The following is an 18,923-nucleotide window of genomic DNA, read 5'->3' as shown; positions in this document are numbered from 1 at the left end:
TTAAAATATGCAATTTTAGAGCTTTCCCTCATTAGATTTTCTCTTTTTACCATTTCTGTATTTATTTTAGCACAACACCTGCCAAAAATTCAAAGTACAAAACTCTTTCTTTCATTGCAGGCGCACATGCACAGCGAGTTGAGAAACAGCCTCTCAAAACGGATTAACACAAGCAAACTGCTCTCAGCAATGAAGAACTGAGAAATAATTGCCCTACATAAGGTCTCGTCTGTGTTCTGCAAAAACATCTCAACAGCCCTGGCTTGTACACTAATGTTATCTGAGACATGGTAATTGTGTCCCCAGCACACTAATGAGATATCACAATATTCCTAATTTTCACCACTGTGGCCACATTCTAGATTAATATCCAGTCCACCCCTTTGCCTGCCTACATCACTCTCTGTGGCTTGTTCATTGACCCACTTCTTAGTTGACTGGAGATGGCCTGCCAGCTTGTTCAGCTCCTAGGTGTTTCCCACAGACCCCCTCCCCTGCGACCCCCTTGTCCCCCACCCCACCAAACAGGAAGCATGCCTCCCTTGGGCCCCCAGCTTCAAGAAGGAAACAATAGCTGAACAAGGCTTGTGCAGGAAATCAAGAAATGTGGGCAGCATGAGAAAACATCCAGAGGAAAAAAGCAAAGCAAAATCAGAACAGCCAAGAATGTGACTCAAGAGTCAACTAAATGTATCCCTTACTTTACGTCAAAGACCGGGGTAGCTGAGCCGTAGATGACTTTCCTGGACAAAAATCTTTCTATGTTGATGCAAATATAACTTGTTAAAAGCATGTTAACTCATATATACTAATTCTGTATATAACTCCTTAAGTTCAGCATATACTCTACCAAATGGCACAGCCTTTTAGGTAGAATCCATATAACACTCTATAAAACAAATAGTTAGTAGTTACCAGTCAGTAGTATCATTTATAGATAATCAAAACGATAGCAAAGATATTAACACAATTCCATCAAGAGTCATCAAAAATTAATGGTGCTATGAAAACTATGGTTATACAGTGACATTTGCCAAAAATATGATCTCAGGACTGCCATAACTGGGGACTATTATTGAATACAAAGATAATACTTTAAAAAAAAAAAAAACACATCTTTTTGATGATTAAACTATAGCCTGTTAATGTTATAATTTATTGGTCTGAAATTGTGCAAACAAAAAAAATTCACATCATAAACTTTACAAATTTGCAACTGATTAAGATACAGAGATTTAGTCCCACAAAGCTAAAGTCTTGTAATCAGCAACATCTCAAATAATTGCTTACCTGACCAGACTCTCGCGGCACCTTAACCTCTTACAGCTCAACAGACTCTAAAAACCGACATAAAGAAATGTTTCCCCTCATCACTTGATCCAGAGACAACCACGGATGCAAACAGTTCAGAGTTCTATGCCTGACCAATTTAAATACTGGAGCTACATAATCGGTTTGAGCCTTTCAAATTGTGTTGAAGAAATCCTTGCCAAATATTACTGCCAAAGTACTACTAAGTACCACCAAATTTTTCTAGCAAATAAAATGAGACTTCCTGTTTTTCAGTTCTTCCAAAAAGGCATTTCTCTCAGAATTTCCCATGAGAACAATGCTAAGTAGAATATTCTTTTACATTGCGTGTTCACAGGAAATTGAGGATTAAGTGGCATACTTTCTTTTTAATTAACAATCACAATATTGGAAAATTAGACTTGTGGAGTTGAACATGTTGACTGACTAAAGACAACCAAGAGTACAAGAGTTACTGAGATGTGAGAAAGTAAATGTGTCAAAGAACATGATCAAAAATTCCAGCATCTTCAGCTTATTGAATGATATCTTTCATTTCATTCACAGAATTGACTGAAACAGTATGGGCTACAAACGATGAATTCAGTCTAGGTTCTAGGTACAGTGTAGCATTGAAAAAATGATCCACCTTGTAGCAGCAAACCACTTATCAACTTATCACTCATGGAACATTCACTTTTTCCCCTTCTAGGGTTTTACAAAGCCAGTACTATTCCTTTCCATTATTTGCAGCATAGTGAAATGCACTTATAATACGAGTTTTACACTGCTTTGGAGACAAGCATCTGTTAAATGAATAAATATACATGTAAATATAGTCATGCTCATTTGCTTTCAGAATTTATTTGCATTTGACCCCAAGTTGTCCCTCAGCCCCATGTAAAGAGCGACCATTTCCCCCTGTCTCATCTGATCAGATCACGCAACATCACGGAATGCAACTGTCCTGGTACACAGGGGGACAATGACATCAGCTGAGCTCTCTGAGTCTTACTCATCAGCAAACCTGTCACAGGGTTGGCGTACAACAAAAAGCTTTTGCCGTTGATGTCTTTTTTGCTGTTGGTATAGATTGTGAGCAACAATTTAGTTTGAAATTGCTCTAGTTTAGAGCGTCTATTTCTCAATGGCCCATTTTTATTCAAAAATATACACAATTCTTCACAAACCTTTATCTGAAATTGTACAGAAAATCACATCACAGCCTAAATTATCGTTCATTTAAAGGGGAAAAAATTACGAAGTGATCTTCAATGCAAAAAAAGTTTTTTTTTCTTCAGTATGCTGAATATTCACCTGATTATGCAATATGAACTAAGACAAAATTGCATCAGTACTTAAGTGTAATGAAGATTTATCAGAACGCAACATGGTTGCTCTCTTTGTGTAAGAATGTTGTAAAGCTGATAACCTTCTGTCGCTGAGGGATTTCAAAAAGTAGGATTTGCAGGAAAACAATGATAATCGCTATGACCAATAATAAGACCTCAGGAATAACAATAAAGATGAAACGCTTAAAATAAAACCACAAAATAAATCTGTCACTTAAGTTTTCAAGAACACAGGCATGAGATTGTTGCTTTTATGTGGATTCTTCTGTGTCCTCAAGCTGTGCAATGTGGTGGTTCTGAGGTTGCTTTCATTAAATGTATTTCTACACATCATTTTGAAGCAGGGTTTCAAATGATAATTTTTTTTGTCCATATCTTCCTGCAAGCTAGGGCTTTTGTGAACTGAGATAAGTGGGGTGGGTATACCTAAATTTGTTATTATACACCACTATAGAAGAGGAAACCCAAGAGTATTCACCAGGTGTCAAGAACAATGGAGTGAAATGCATGCATGAAAATCATGATGAAAAGTGAGCTATAAACTGCTATGAAAGATGGCTTTACATTGAAAGCATTATTGTTCAAAGATCCTGAATATTGTACATATAAGCTGGAAAGCAACTGCAGGAAAGAAAAAAAAAAAAAAAAACACTGACGCAGTGTTCGCAATCCAAAGCATTACGTAACTGATATATTTTCAATATAGCCAGTCGATTAAACTTGCAAGGGTCTATCTGAAAAGCTGCTTATTTCTACAACATGTAGCAAAAATATCTAATTTGCTAAAAATGCCCGGTAGGAGTAAGAGAGGTAGTGAGAAAGTGAAAGACTTTTAAGATGAAGAACATTTTTCTCAGGATGGTTCCCGAACAATCGGAACAGATGAGCTGCCCGTTGCACTCGTTGACAGCTCACACAGAAAGGGTGAAACAAAGATGGCAAACAAATCAGCAGATCAAATATGTCTCCTACACGTTCAGCTTCACAAGTAATGGAACAAACCAGAGCAGAGTTATATATTATAATTTCAGTGTCACTGAGATTTTTTGTAAAAAAGCATTTTAACCATTCATTTAGATTCTCTTTTGCTTTGTCATCGGATTATCAGATTAGGCTGCATCTCCTCAACTGTGGCAGACAAAATGGGAAAAAAAGCAAAACTATTCTGCTACGTGGAAAGATTTTTCAGATTTTGAAAGAAACAGCTTCAGTTTGTTATTCTGCAGGTTCATCTTTATCCACCTTTCACCGGCGAGCTTGAAAGGTCCAGAAAGAAGAGACTTGCACCTCTTCAGAATGGATGTCTTAAGACATCTATCAATAGGATGAGAAACCCACAGAGATGAACACCAAACATTCAGGGACGCTCACTGATCCTACCTCAGTTTGTTCTTCTCAAGTCGGTCGGTAAGAGGCGAAGCACTTCAACAGTAAGCGCTCCAGATGGAGAACTGGATTGCATTTCTGATTTTTGATTAATCTGATCTCACCAGAAAGAGAGACACTATTGTGGCCACTCCTTAAGACTCTGCAGTGCCCAGCAACAGCTTAGTGGGCTAATCCTTTGTGTGATAGCCTGGGATGTTTGCCCAGTGGTAACAATCATCTATAAGACCATGATGACCACACTGCAAGGAAGAAATCAACAGGACTTTAAAACACAAATTATAGCAAGTCTGTGAACCACCTGGAAACAAAGAATAATACATTTTCACAACTAAAGTCTTTCCTTCTCTTTGCTTCCCTCCTCCACCAGACTCTATCACTTTGACTTTGCCTTTTTCCTTCTTTTCGTGTGTTTGACCACCTCCCCTTCTCTTTTCTCACCCTTACAGATTAAAGCACTGTGTGAGAGGTGTTGGAAATGACTTGTTTGCTTTACTGCCCTTCTCCCTTACTGACTGGACTAGAAAGTCTAACTGTATCTCTTCATAGCTCACTTGCAGTCCCCAAGAAAAAGCCCCCTAGAATAGACACGCACACAAAGGTGCATCGAAAAAAGAAAGACAAACAAAAATCAGATAGATGGCAAACAATGGATAAAGGAGTTCTGCTATTTTTCAGAGTTCCAGTTTGTCTGCTGTGCCAGTTTGTCCAGTTTTATTCAGAGCAAATTATCAGCAGCCTGGATTGTAGAGGTCCAACACTTCCCCTCATACTTCTGAGATACCTCAGCAAAGCTGTTTCCAAACCAACATGAATACAACCAAATTAATTACATTAATAGATTTCGCAGATGCTTTTCTTCGAAGAAATGTATGACTACTGACTTACAATAACAGACACAATCATTCATCCATTTATAGAGATGAGCAGTGCACCTACTGAACACAATGTAAGTGACTCAGAGTCACCAATCCACCCGAAACACATCTTTAGACTGTGGGAGGAAATAGGAAATAGGAGCACTTGGAGGAAACCCATATGTGGGAGAAAATACAAACTCTACACAGACTGAGATGCTGTCCCTAATGTAATAATAATTTTGACTCCACATCTGAATACACAGTTCCAGTGCAATAAAGCACGAGTGCTGCCTGCTGTGGCACCATAACAGTCGAAATACTGAGTATGCTAACTGAAATTTATTTATTTATTCATTCATTCATCTCCCACAAGGCATTCTATGAGCAATGTTCGGTAGGAAATCAACCAATGTTTTCCCAGCATTCCTACAGCAGTTCCCAGAGATTTACGGCGCGTATGGGTTTTTTTTTGCTTTCACTCTTCTGTCCAGTTTGTCCCATTCTAGTACTCACACTCACCACTGACACTCCTTGATCCATGTAAGGAGCTGTCTTTTCTTCAGTTTAAATATGGACTCAACTATGTCTTGGCTGTGAGATGCAATGAAATCCTTTCTGTGTAAACTCACATGCCCATATATACAGAAACACAGGAAAGAGACGAGACAATGTGAATTTTGTGATTCCAGAACAGGTCACTCTCACCAGCTGTCAGAGCCTGGACGCTGGATCAAGCTCCGCCCGGGTGTTATCATCAGCTCAATAGCCCAACTGCAGCATGTGGCTGAAGAACAATCATGAACAATACAAATGCCAGGGGCTTGTGGGAGCCTCGCTGTAGGAGCAGAGGGTACTGCACAACATGAGGAGGACATGACACAGGATTAAATATCCAAAGGCTTAGCAACACTCCAGCAGATCCATAGTCAAGCAATACACACCCTGCTCTTGCAACCACATAAGAAGTTATGAGAAATGTGAAGAGCTTTCAGACCTCTCCCATCAAGTGAAAGTGAGAACGTAATTCCTTGTGCTAGATGTGCTGTGGTTATTGGTGGAACTGGAAACCACAGCAAAGATCATACAAATAACAAGATTCATTTGGTTTTCTTTTTACAAGTCCCTGACTGCAGGCACCTGATTCACCAATGAGAAGCGTTGTCATTCGAAATGAAATGCACCGAGAGTTGACTGCATCTGCTCTAATTGCAAAGGGCAGCGGGCTGTTTGAAATAGCTGAGTGTTTTACCCCACACCCATAACCCAGAACCTCAATTTATCAGGTGACCTCAGAAAACGAGAGTCAGATGTTTTCTGTTACATCTGTCCAGCAAGATGGACTGGACTCCTCCTTGGTCTGCTGGCCAGTGGACAATATTCTATTGTGTCATTTTCTAAAATATATCTGAAATTTGGTATAACTTCAATTCAATTCAATTTATTTTTATAGAGCACTCTTTTCACGCAGTGATACAGAGCGCTTTAACACAGGCATATACAATTATAACTAGCAGAAATTAGATAACTCAATCCAATCCTATAGCCCACAGCCTTGCAGGGCGAGAAAAGACGGAAAGAATTTACACAAAGGATTCAAGGCAACATAAACCTGGATACACTCTCTCACACACACACACACACACACACACACACACACACACACACACACACAAACACAGAGCCTGACTGACAGGCTAGATGCTCACCAAGCATTCCGTCAGGACTCGGGAGAAGGGTGGAAGAGTGAGACGGGAGGGGGCTGGAGCTGCGCGGGAGCGAGGAGGGGAATGTGGCGAAGGCAGCCTTCTCTCAGTGCTCCATTTTGTGCCTGATGCTGAGCTGCAGCTGTGGGAACGGAGGACCAGTGTGTGGACTGCACTTCTGAGCCGCTGCTCCTCGAGGTGGTCTCCTCTCCGCTGCTCTGCTGCCTGGCTGTGTGCCCCCCGCAGCAGACAGGGCCTGCCCTAGTTCCGTCCCTGCCTTAAATGGGACACTGCTCCCTGCCTCCCTCTGTGTCTGTATGCCGTGCCGAGCCAGGGATCTCTCGCTCTCGCTCTCTTCCTCTCTCTCTCTCTCTCTCTCTCTCTCTCTCTCTGTCATCTATCATGCTGCCGTTTGGAGCATCGCACAGTGAAGGTAAGTGGGGGGAGCGGGTTGATATGGCCCCGCCCCCCTTGTTGTCTGTGAGAGTGGGTGGTCTTTGTCCTCTCCCCGTAGCAGGGTGCTGGCCCCATGAAAGCAGCTGGCTTTGGCTTGGTGGGGCAAAGTAGCGGGTACTGCAGAAAGCTGGCTTCTCAAAGAAGCTGGATGGGATGCCATTAAGGTGTGTGGGGTTGTGGCAAGAACTGCATAAAGGGAAGGGCCCCGTATGGAAGAGAAACCAGCCTTCTAACTTTTTATCAAAAGACGATTCCTCTTGACTTTGTTGACAGCTGGTCAGTTTACCTCAACACACAAATCTGTTCCAGGAAACTTCAGAAGCAACATAAAGGTTCCAGGTGCTTCTTAAGGGCTTTTATGAATGCAGTATGCAAGTGGTTTCTCCACTGACCTCATTGCGGTGCTCCATACATTCATTGCACACAATTACTTTTACATTCTTATGCGTAATAGCCAGACAGTCAAGGCAATAATAATAACACTCAAAAGAACCAAGATGGAAATATTACAGCTTTTGAAAATCACTTGACAAAAACCAAAACTCATGAGTTATGACTTTCAAAGGTACAGTATTGCACATCTTATATTTAATTAGGACAAAAGGCAATGTTCACATGAAAGTCTAAAATTTTTTTAAAACAATGTTTACCACTCTCTTTGTTAAGCAGGAGAAAATGTAGAGAGCATGCCTTGTTTTGTTTTTTTTTCCCCATTAGTCTATTAAACATTCATTATTTTAGAGTCTTTGTCTCAGATGTTTTTGGGGCTGCAATTAGAACTGTGTCTCCTACAATTTTTTTTCTCCCATTTTCTCTTTCCTGCTTAATGAAGTCAAAGGAGGACGACAATGTAGGCTCTAGGAAGCATGGTGTGGAGGGGGGGTAGTACAGTAGGTACTGAAAGTGAGTGGGACACATTTCCCGTTTGGTTCAGTCTGGTCCTCTTTAGTTGATTCCTGTTAACACTGAGGCCTTATAACAGCAAGTCAAGACCTGTACTACGTGGGGATTGGTAACCAAGACATGTAGTATCAATGTCTGTAAAACTGAAGTCTGCAAAAACAAAGATTTTATCCTTAGCTATTTATTTATTTATTCAGTAGACATTTTTCTCCAAAAGAACTGCAAGGTTAAGCTACTTACAATTATTTATTTATACAGCTGGGCCATTTTTACTGGAACAATTCAGGAAAAGTACCTTGATGAAGAATAGTACAACAGGAGGTGGGACTCTATCCTGGGTCCTTCAAGTGGAAAACTACAGGTCTAACATCTATGCCACCTGCTGTCCCTTTTTCATACAACTAAAGCATATACTAAAACAGGGCCTATATAACAAAAGCATCTTACAACAAGGCTCATATAACTGAGGCCTATATAAGCAAGAGTTGTAACACCAAGGCCTCTATAACAGAAGCTTATCACAAGGCCCGCATTACTAAGGCCTATATAACTTAAGCCTCTAAAAGCAAGGTCTGTCTAACCTTAAATACAAAGCATTATGAGTCATGATGACAGGAGTTTTTGTTCAGTCCAAATGGATTTCGAAACATTTTCATCCTAAAGGCTTCTCTGTTACAAGCACCATCTTAAAATGTTTGCCTATGTTGTGCTCTGGTTCTTTTGTATCTTTGCAGACTTTATGTACCTCATTCAAAGTCAAGGCTGGTGCTTCAAGGTGCCGATTTATTCAGCGACTCATTGTGACTTTTAGAATCTGCTTTTCAGTCTTCCACAATGTTGAAAAGCACTTGTGGGCACAGTCGTGATTGTGTTACTGATCCTCACCTACAACTCTAAAAACCACACTCTACCTAAAGATAAAACCCACCACGGTAAAATAAATCATTTACCAACCTTGGCCTTCAGATCCAGAATAAGTACAGTCTTTTGCTGAAATATACTGACCCCAGTGCTCTGATGTGGATTGTTTCTAATGCTGTCAGGATCCTCTCTGAGGCACTTCACAAATCCATAAAGCACAGAAAATAATGTAATATTTATCAGAGTAAAGAAAGTGTATGAGACATTTACTGAAGATGAAAAGATAATAAAGCAGAAATTAAAACAAAGCATTTCCCTCAAAAAGTTACTTTATATTGAAATGTAAAATTAACAAGTAAAACATCATTCATTGTGGCAATTTACACAAGGGAGTTCCTGCATTGCCCTTCAAATGAAAAAGTTTATGCGCTCATGCTAAGTGGAGAACTTGAGGTCCTAGACAAGCCATTGCTGAAAGGTTCACAGTAGCAGAAAAAAAAGAGAAGAGAAGGTGAGGAGGACTTTAAAAGCCCTCAGGAAAGTAGTCAGGGCTGGTCTGACACTAGATGTTATACATGGAGGTGAGAAGAGTATAAGGCGAGGTAAGAGATAAGTTAGGAGGGTAGCTAAGATCCATCAGGTAATAGTCAGGGTAAGTCTCACATTAGGTGAGCCACACACCAATGCCCTCATCTACCTCTACAAGTGTACCACAGAGTCATGACAAAATGGCACACTGTGCCATGTGCTTCCTTTCAAGCAAAAACTAAATGAAAAAAGCCTCTCTAGGCATAGTAGGTATTTCACACCATTTTCAGTTTCTTTCCTCAAAAATATTTAATTTGGCTATAACTATATGATTTACATGTGTGGTACAGATACTAAAATCCAGGGCAAAGCTAAATAAACACTGAAACGGTGCTGGTCCTAAGTTTCAAGATGCCATTACTTAATCCATTTACACCTCAAAATCTGTGTTGGCAGTTGGTACCCAGAGTCTACCTGGAATACGATTTCCCAGTGGGCTGAAGTGCCGGAATGCGGATATGTGTCTACTCAGGAGAGCAACAAAACGCACCACGTGAGCTCCACCTTCTAATGATGTGGAAAGTGGAACCCACATCATTGTGGACGATCAGAACTAAGTAAACATTTATGTTTAGTCATTTAGCAGACGCTTTTCTCCAAGGTGACTTTAAATGAAGACAATGTAGTATTATCAGCCCTCACCTTTTTCACCAAGGTGACTTATACTGCTAGATACACTACTTACACTGGGTCACTCATCCATAAACCAGTGAAACACACTTTCTGTCTGTTTACTGTGGAAAACTTGTATTAGTGGTCGTAGAACACTTTGTATTGCTGCCACATGCAGTGGCAGAGAAAAAGAACATGGTAAACTGGCAACAAGTTTGTATTCTGTGCTCCATGTATTCCTGCATACAAAAACTGTCGTCAACGACAGCTAACATGAGCAAGCTTTCATCAAAGTCACGGTATCCCATAATCCTACTGTGAAGTTTTCCGGGGACCCACCGCTGTGACAGCACGGAATTAAGAAAGGAGCCAGGACAATTGACACACACCTGTGAACTATGATCTCCTGACTAATTGCGTTTTGAAACATCCCCCTCCAGAAAGAATGCGTTTGATGGAAACTGAATGAGAAAAGAGACAGCTGACCTAGAGCATGTTCCTGACCCTGCTTCCCTCGAACTTGAGAACAATACTATCACTTTTCCCCTTACCAGCCATCCTCTTTTGTACAGTATTGGAAATAAATTAGTGCGCTTCAACCTTACTCAAGTGTATGTCACTGGTCCCGCACACAGATGGACTCAGTGTGTCACATTCTACACGTCTAACATCTATGCCATCTCCTGTCCCTTTTTCATACAGCCAAAGCCGCTACCAAAACGGGGACTATGTAACAAAAACATCTTACAACAAGGCTCATATAACTGAGGCCTATATAAGCAAGAGTTGTAACACCAAGGCCTCTATAACAGAAGCTCATCACAAGGTCTATATAACTACAGTCTCTAAAAGCAAGGTCTGCCTAACTTTAAACACAAAGGATCATGAGTCATGATGACAGGAGGAGATATATCAGTCGTTCTTACATATCTAATTTGCACATGTACCAATAAGCAAGAAATCTGCTGCTGTGCAAAATGGTCTTAATTCCCTCAGGGAAATGAATCATATGCCCACAAGGCCTTTGTTGTGAAGGGAAAACAGTGAGTTCCTGTGAGGTCTCTGGTGTTGTACACATTCCTACCAGGCTTGACAAACATGAGATGTAGAGTATTTAGAGGCAGACACAAGAAAGATGCCTGCTTTGTAATGTAAATGTTTGTGGAGCAGAACCAGGCCCAAATACATGCTCCTTGGAGAGGAGACAGAAAAGTGATGCTGATTCTCACAGTAGGTGTTGGCGACAAAATGCGCTGCTGCAGCAATGTTCATTTGAAACACAAATGACTCATTGCTTTAAATATAAGAACACATTTTTTTTTACTGCAATTATAGTAATCTACACAGACCTATTAGTAACAGCAGTAATGAACCTAAAAGCCAGATACTCCCAAAAAGTAATTAAGAAGGCACGGGGCTTGTATTAATTGTTAATTACAGTACAACTGTTCTGTTACTTCTGGAATTCTACCCTCTGGAAGGTTCTGTTATTTCTGAGACATGTGTGCCCCTCCACTGTTAGCATTAGAGAGCGACATGGTCACACTTGAATGAGCAAGCACTCAGCTCACGCTGGGTAAAAGCCCTCTTCAATACCCAGTGTTCATTCCTTATTATTCATCTCCCATTACTCAGAACATGGTACTGCCCCTGCCTGGCTTGCTATTAGCATGGTTCAAAATAAATAAATTTAAGAAGTTTTATAGATTTTTCTAGTCTTTATTTTTCTTATTTGTGCAGTTTTACATGTTTAATATTGTAATGATGCTACCGTCAGTGTATTACACAAAATGGGGCAATGCTTATTTGTTTTGTGCGCCAAACAGTGATTGTGACCCAGCCATGAGATCATCCACTCTTTAGAAATACTTGTTATCCTCATCTGTTAACCATTACAGTTGATCTCTGTTCACTGATTTCCTGCATCAGTATTTCGAAAAATAAAACAGAACGGAAAAATTATAAACTCATGTTACACTCTAGGCATCAGTTTAACGCATATTCTATTCTGTATTATTTGAGCTGGGAGAATTTCCAATCAAAACTTTGTTAGCAACACGGAACACAAATAAAAAAGTACATTAAAACAAAATAAAAGAAGAATATGTTTAGGCATTAACACGTCTGAAGTATATTGTTTTCTCTTTGTCGTATTAAATGTAATAAAGAATCTATCCATTATAACATTTTCCAGGCAAACAGTTACTATGACAACACAATGCAAGGCAAATGGCCTCTCACTCATCTGACAAGTAAGAATTTGCCAGAATACTGGGTAATTTTCTGTTTATTGTCTTCTGAACACTGGGGTTTTTGAGAACCGTGTGATTATATGGTGTGTAGACCACAACAGGAAAGGCCTGCAGCGTGTTTCATAACTCCTTCCAATCCCTCCCATGAGAACTGCCTAATTCTTGAAATTAGGGTAATTTTTCCAACTGAAAAAAACTTTTAGACCTGTCTGTTCTTATGGCAACTACACAAAAAGAAAAGTAATACTACCGAATGAGCTTTAAATAATGTTACTTGACTGTTCAGTTGCAATGGATGCAAAATGGGAAGATGTGATTTTCTGCACAACTTGTAATGACAAAAATACCTTGCTAAAATAAATTTGATAAATGGTCAATAAAATGAACAGTGATACAAAAGTGTGAATGAAGAGCCAAAGTAGCCGACTGTTCAGGGCAGTATCCTGGCTTGCCAATGGTGTAAAAATAGGTTGAATTGCCAGCTGGACTGGGAACTACTCTGTGACATAGCACAGCCATCTCCTGCTGACAGATGGAAATCAGGACCTATTTCTCCTTCAAAAAACTTTTGTTGAACCTTAGTTTTTGCCCTAGGATAAAGGAGTCAGTTACAGTAGCAGCACATAATAAGACATGTAGACACAAAGCTCACCAAAGTGCTCTCATGCAGCACCATTTTCATCAAGTCAATTGTGATTCCAATATGAGCTACGCATATCTTTCAGATTCCTCAATAAGAAAAACTGGCAGTGGATTGTGAAGGCAAAGACCCTGTCTGGTGCGCTGAAGAAATCTCACTCCTGCATATTCTCACTGGCCATTCCATAGGTAGCAATAAACATCTTTGCACATGATGAAATAACAAACAATACTGTTTTTTCATCACAGGGTTGCCAATTCTGTCTTTCATCTCTGACATGCATGAACGCAAGCAGGATTCTGCAAAAAATCCTCACTAGTACGTATGAGGATGAATTTGAAAGTGCTCATACTCACCCCACTGCGTATGCAGGATTGAGTGCCTTCCAGCATTCTCAGCACAGTGTGTTGGTCTGGAGCGCAAATGAGGGGAGGTTAACCAGCTAGTTGAGGGCAGTCTGGTTTCTGTCTGTCTGAAAGTCCTTGGCTGCTGCCGAGAAACACCCACACCAGCAGAACTAAGTAGAAAGAGCACTGCACTCAGGGCCTGGTATTTCATTGCTATGAATGGCCCTCCTCCTCTAAGAAACACTCCTAATATGGTTCAGAAAAGTTCTACAAGTACCCCAAACATCTTTCACCACCCGGAATCTGTTGTTTTCCAGATATAGCAGTATTAAGGCATTATAAACGAGTGAACTCATCTACTGTGTATTCGAAACAAACAAAAGTGCTACTAGTACAAGATAAAAGCAGAATGATCTCTTTTTTTTTAAAAAAAAAAAAAAAAAAACCGAAGTGATTTATAGATTTTTGTTGTGCAAAAATTAGTGGAAAAAGTTTATTGTTATTACAAACCTTTTTTTTTTAGCTGATACTTTTGTCTGAAGCAATGTACAACATTAGGTTTTTACGCTATACCATCTACAATTATTTATCCATTTAGACAGTTGGGTAATTTTCGCTATAGCCACTCATGTAAGTATGTTGCTCAAGGCAACTACAGCTGGAGCAGGATTTGAACCCCAACTTTCCTTTTTAAAGGCATTATCTGTAAATACTACACAATCCACAATCCATATAACTGATAGTCACCTGCAATTATGACTGTGCAAAATGAGTTTATTAATGACACATAAATATATATGATACAAAAGCACCAGATATAGGTTCCTGCAAAACTTGTTCATACCAATCTGACATCCTAGGGCATATAAGGTTGTAGAGACAAAGACACATGGAACTGAGTCATTAACAAGATCATTTCCCAAAAGGAAAAAAATCCACCTGCATGGTATTTATTTAGAATCTTAAAAGGGAAGCACTAATGCAAGCCAGGCACCTCAAACATGATGACATCAGTTTTGTAAGCGACGTTATAATCGGCTTTTTGGCTTACTTGAAAGCTCTTCCCCAAAGAGTTCAGGGTTTGGTGAACTCATAGATTATCCTGGAAAAATAAATAATTAAAGGTAGTGCAAAACTAATTTTACAGACATTTCAAAGTTCTTTTTGTGCGCTATATTTTTTATCAAGGATAAATAACCCTGTTGCGCTGCATTCCAAGGTGAAATTCTACTAGGGTGTGGATCTCTGCAGCATCAGTCAGGAAGGAGCCTCAGAACTGTGTTGCACAGATTACTAATTACAGTTATTTGGGTAAATATCATGAACTTTGATAGAAAAGTACATCAAATAGTTTCTTTTATACTTTAGCATTTTGTCTATTACAGTAAAGCAATTTAAGATGTGTATTTTGCTTAAGGATAAAACAACAGGTCCCCCTTTGGAACATAAGTCTGCAACCCAGCAGGAACACAGCAAGACATCCAATTGCAAAATCATAAAAGTTGATATTATGCTTTTACAGAACTGTAGATATTTGAATTATGTAACCCATTTTTGTATAATTTGCATTGGGAAGGTTATGCAACTTTCAACTGAGACCCAGAATTAATGAGCAAATACTAAAAATGGATGGCCGGACAGAAATAACTTTTTTAATGTCAGTACTATGAAAACTAACAGCTGCACTTACAGACCCTGCATTTCAAATGAGTTCTAGGTGATTCTGAGCTGTAGTTTAAGGATCTGCATCTTGCATCTTTCTCCATGGAGAAAGTATGAAAACAAGATACACAGAGATAATAAACAGTCCTCTATGCAGGACACACAGAGAAGATGGACTGTAGACGTATACTGTAGAAGACGGACTGAGTTCAGCATCGCACTGTGGGGTGAGATGAGGTGGCACTGCAAATGTTTCTGAGCTCTCTACTCCCAGACAGTAAACACACGTCCACAGTACGTGATCCCGGCCGCCGGCCTCCGGGTACCTTTCCAAAGTTCACATGGACTGCAGAAAGTGTGGCCGAGCAGAATAAACCTGTGGAATAAAACTTCTGTTCAACAGCAGGTGACTACGTGAACTCCATGTGAAGTCTATGTCAGTTACGTTTACATTTATTTATTTAGCAGATGCTTTTCTCCAACGCAACTTCCCATGAACTCTATGTAGTGTTATGAGCCCACACACCTCATTCACCGCGGTGACTTACAGTGCTAGATACACTACTTACACTGGGTTACTCATCCATACATGAATGGAACACACTCTCTCCGTCACTCACACACTATGGGGGAACCTGAACAGCATGTCTTTGGACTGTGGAAGGAAACTGGAGCACACCCACGCAGACAGCGGGAGAACATGCAAACTGCAAAAAGTTAAGGAATGAGCTGCTTTTTTCCTCTCCTCCGACCCACCGCAAAGGCAGACATGATGATGCAAACATGGTAATTAGCTGCTGCAATATTAGGACTACCTCCTGCTGCTCGAGCTTGCCGACGAGGCCATGTAATCCACATCAAGCTCAAGTCATGAGTGCAATATTGGCCTAAACGCTCCATTGTGGAGCTGATCTCATCCTTCCTCTGCTTCAGCAATTACTGTGTATGAGCCCATCACCAGGAATCAGCTTGCAGCTGAAAACACCTCAAAGCAATATTAAAAAAGGCAAGGATATGAAAATGCACCCACCAGGGAAATATGTACAGAATTTAATAAAACCAAATGTCATCACTGGGTTAGTGTGGAATTAGGTGTTGATATCATTAACTCAAAGAATGGAAAGACAAAAGATGCAGACACCAGAAAGAAGGGTAAACAGAATGTGCTGAGTCATCCACCTGTGCCCTCCATGTCTTTGTTGTTCGTTGTGCAACATCAACAGTAGGATCACTGATTCCTGAGGGGGGTAGCATCTCATATATGTTCACTTTGTCCAACTTGCACAATGCTCTTTTCTTTCAAACCTTTTATTTGATAAAATTTGTCTCCATCAAACTGTTATCTAGTTTAAAGCTCATGTAAAGTATAGAGGAAAGACGCAATTTTATATGTGTGTTTCAGGGTATTTTAAAGTTACACACAATCTTGCTACAATTGTAACAGAATTCATATTTTAAAAGTTGTTTTGATTTAACTGAAATCATTTTAACATCTTTATAACTCTACAATGGACTGGTGTCCCGTCCAGGGTGAATACCCCGAGCCTTGTACCCAGCGCTCACAGGACAGGCTCCGGTTCACCACGACCCTGCTCATGGCAAGTGGTTGTTGAAACTGAACAGAAGGATGGATGTGTTTAGAACTTGTTTCTAAAGTAATAAAATTATTTAATATTCTATTTAGTTTGTGATATAGACTACCTGTTTGAGATTTAAACATTGTTGTGATTTGTTAAGGGGACAGCATGCGGTGGTAGAAAATAAGATACAGATTTTTTTTTCAGTGAGTTCTCTCCCTAAAGCTGTGTGTGTTGTTGTTTTCTTAGCAAACCAGTTTTAAAATATCATCCCTCCCCGCCCAGTGCCAGCGTTGCAATAAACCAACCTTCACCTGGTGAAACCCTGCATTTACACTGGTAGCAACCCTGGTATATTTACATTTACATTTATTCATTTAGCAGACGCTTCTCTTCAAAGCAACGTACATCTCAGAGAAAATACAATTGTGCATTACATTAGGAGAAAGAGATTTAGTTGCAGATGTGTGATTCTTCAGTAAACCTAGATTGTCTTTCCACTTCGTGCACCGATGTTCATCGCACAAGTAGGTGTGCAAAACTCAGGATAGACTAATAGTATATGTTTTCTTTTTGTGGTTTGTGGGTTTTTGCCTTAGTTGTTTTTGTTTTTTTTTTTATAATTCTCAGAATATTCTGGAAAGCTACAATTTTTTTTTTTTCCTTCTTCAAACTGATGCGCTTCTCACCATCTGACTTTCAAGGCTGTTGTAGCAGTTAAGTGTGCTAAATGGAAGACTGCATCTATATACGCAGCAGAAATGTTTTGTTTCTTGAAATGCAAGGTACTTTTTAAAAGTTTGATTGCAGGAAGTACATTGTGCAGAACAAATAAAGCACCATTATGCGGTAGAAATACAGCCATACTGTATGCCAAAACAGCATTGCTGGGATAGTAAATATGTGCTCTCTTATGTTGATGTTGGTTGCAGCAGTTAATACTGTGTATTACACATGCTGATAAAGATACCCCACATATGATCTAATTATGTAGTTGTTACAACTACCCGGATTTATCTTAAGTAAAAAAGTTGATCTGCAGCAAAAAGTATCTGATGATAGATCATCTATTCAAGGTTGTCCCAAGAAAACTGCTTTTGGTTTCACCCTGGATCAATACTCTCATTCCCCGACAACTTGAAAGAGTCCACCAGTCTAGCGGACACATGTGTCCACTTGACCAGTCAATCAGATGGCTTTGTGAGATTGCTCAAATCACATTACTCACATAATTGCCCAGTCATATCACTGTCAGCCATCAGGCTACAAGTGTTTTGGCAGCACTCCACTCAGACACAAGCCAATCCCACACAGTGCCCTTTTCTGTGCAATTGTGTCAATCTGCGACAACCATCTCTTCAGGAATGAAAAAATATGCTTGGAGAATGCAGTTGGCCCTTTTTGCACAGTGCTGCATGCCAGACTCTGTTCTGCTCCACAGCACAGGAGCCAGTGGTACACATGCTGAGATCACAGCAACTTCTCCTCAATGGTCGATGTGGGGAAGCATAAAGCACAGCCCGCCCTCCATCCGTGTGCCTACCCAAGTGAATCTAGCCTTAGTTATGAAGGCCATAACAAATAAATATTCTAAAAATACACATTATTGCAGTTCATAAACATGATGTTGGCAACTTTTAGATAGACTCTCCTTTGGGGGGGTGTGGTCTCAGTAAATATAGGAAATCAACAAACAAAGAAATAGCTGAAGCTGAACTGTAAAATATGTGCCACCAATATTCTTATTTTCTTCAGTGTATACTACAGTTCTCTGTTATGAGAGATGGCTCAGGTTTATGGCAAACACAAGACTCTATGCTGTAAATTGGATGTTCATATTAAAACGTGTTATTTTAAATCTACTAGGAATTTTTTATGTGTTTAGACTACCTTCTGGAGGAGAAACAGGCTGATTAAAAAAATAAAGAATCGAAATAAGCAAAATACTGAATCCAAATACAAGTGTATTGGAACTAAAAGGATTTGCAACACATCTGACCCCTTTTTGCATCGGTCCATTAATCCATTACAACTGACTGTAGAGAGTAAAAACAAGGCGAGTGGCTTTTTACTATACAACAGAAATCAATACTGTCTTTATTACCTTTCATTAGACTAAAACACTATGAAGTTTATGAGTATTATGCAGCAGACATGCAATTTCTAAGGCAGCCTTCTATGATGGCATACTGTTACTTTCCGTTGCATTCTAAGGATTTCATTTTAGGAATCAAATCCAGCTCAAGAGATATTTGTGGGTGGATATTTGTTTGCAATGATCTGTTTTCTACAATGCATTCCATGGCTATAATGTTATGATTACAGGACATACAATGAATATGATAATGAAGCACATTTGGAAGTTCTTGACCAACCCCACAGATCCCCATATTTCAAAAAGGCAAATCCAACACAGACAGTGAGAGTGGAGGGG

The 18,923-nt window shown here is 39.8% G+C and overlaps 1 protein-coding gene across 6 annotated transcripts in view; it reads right to left on the bottom strand.

Moving 5' to 3' along the window:
* The window catches only part of dab2ipa (DAB2 interacting protein a), a 156,512-nt gene that overhangs the window by 45,576 nt on the left and 92,013 nt on the right, over positions 1-18,923 (bottom strand). Inside the window, exon 1 of one of the 6 annotated variants that reach the window (XM_018759468.2) lies at positions 13,260-13,292. The exons of 4 other annotated variants lie outside the window; for them this stretch is intronic. The gene's annotated coding sequence lies outside the window, so the exon portion shown is untranslated. Of the gene's footprint in view, positions 1-6,594; positions 6,902-13,259; positions 13,293-18,923 lie in introns of those variants that run through there. One more of the 6 variants, XM_018759466.2, reaches the window with a different exon arrangement.

The sequence above is a fragment of the Scleropages formosus genome, chromosome 17 (assembly GCF_900964775.1).
Source record: "Scleropages formosus chromosome 17, fSclFor1.1, whole genome shotgun sequence".
NCBI classification, from domain to species: domain Eukaryota; kingdom Metazoa; phylum Chordata; class Actinopteri; order Osteoglossiformes; family Osteoglossidae; genus Scleropages; species Scleropages formosus.
Note: the sequence above shows the minus strand (reverse complement) of the source record. Positions and strands in the feature narration are given on the sequence as shown.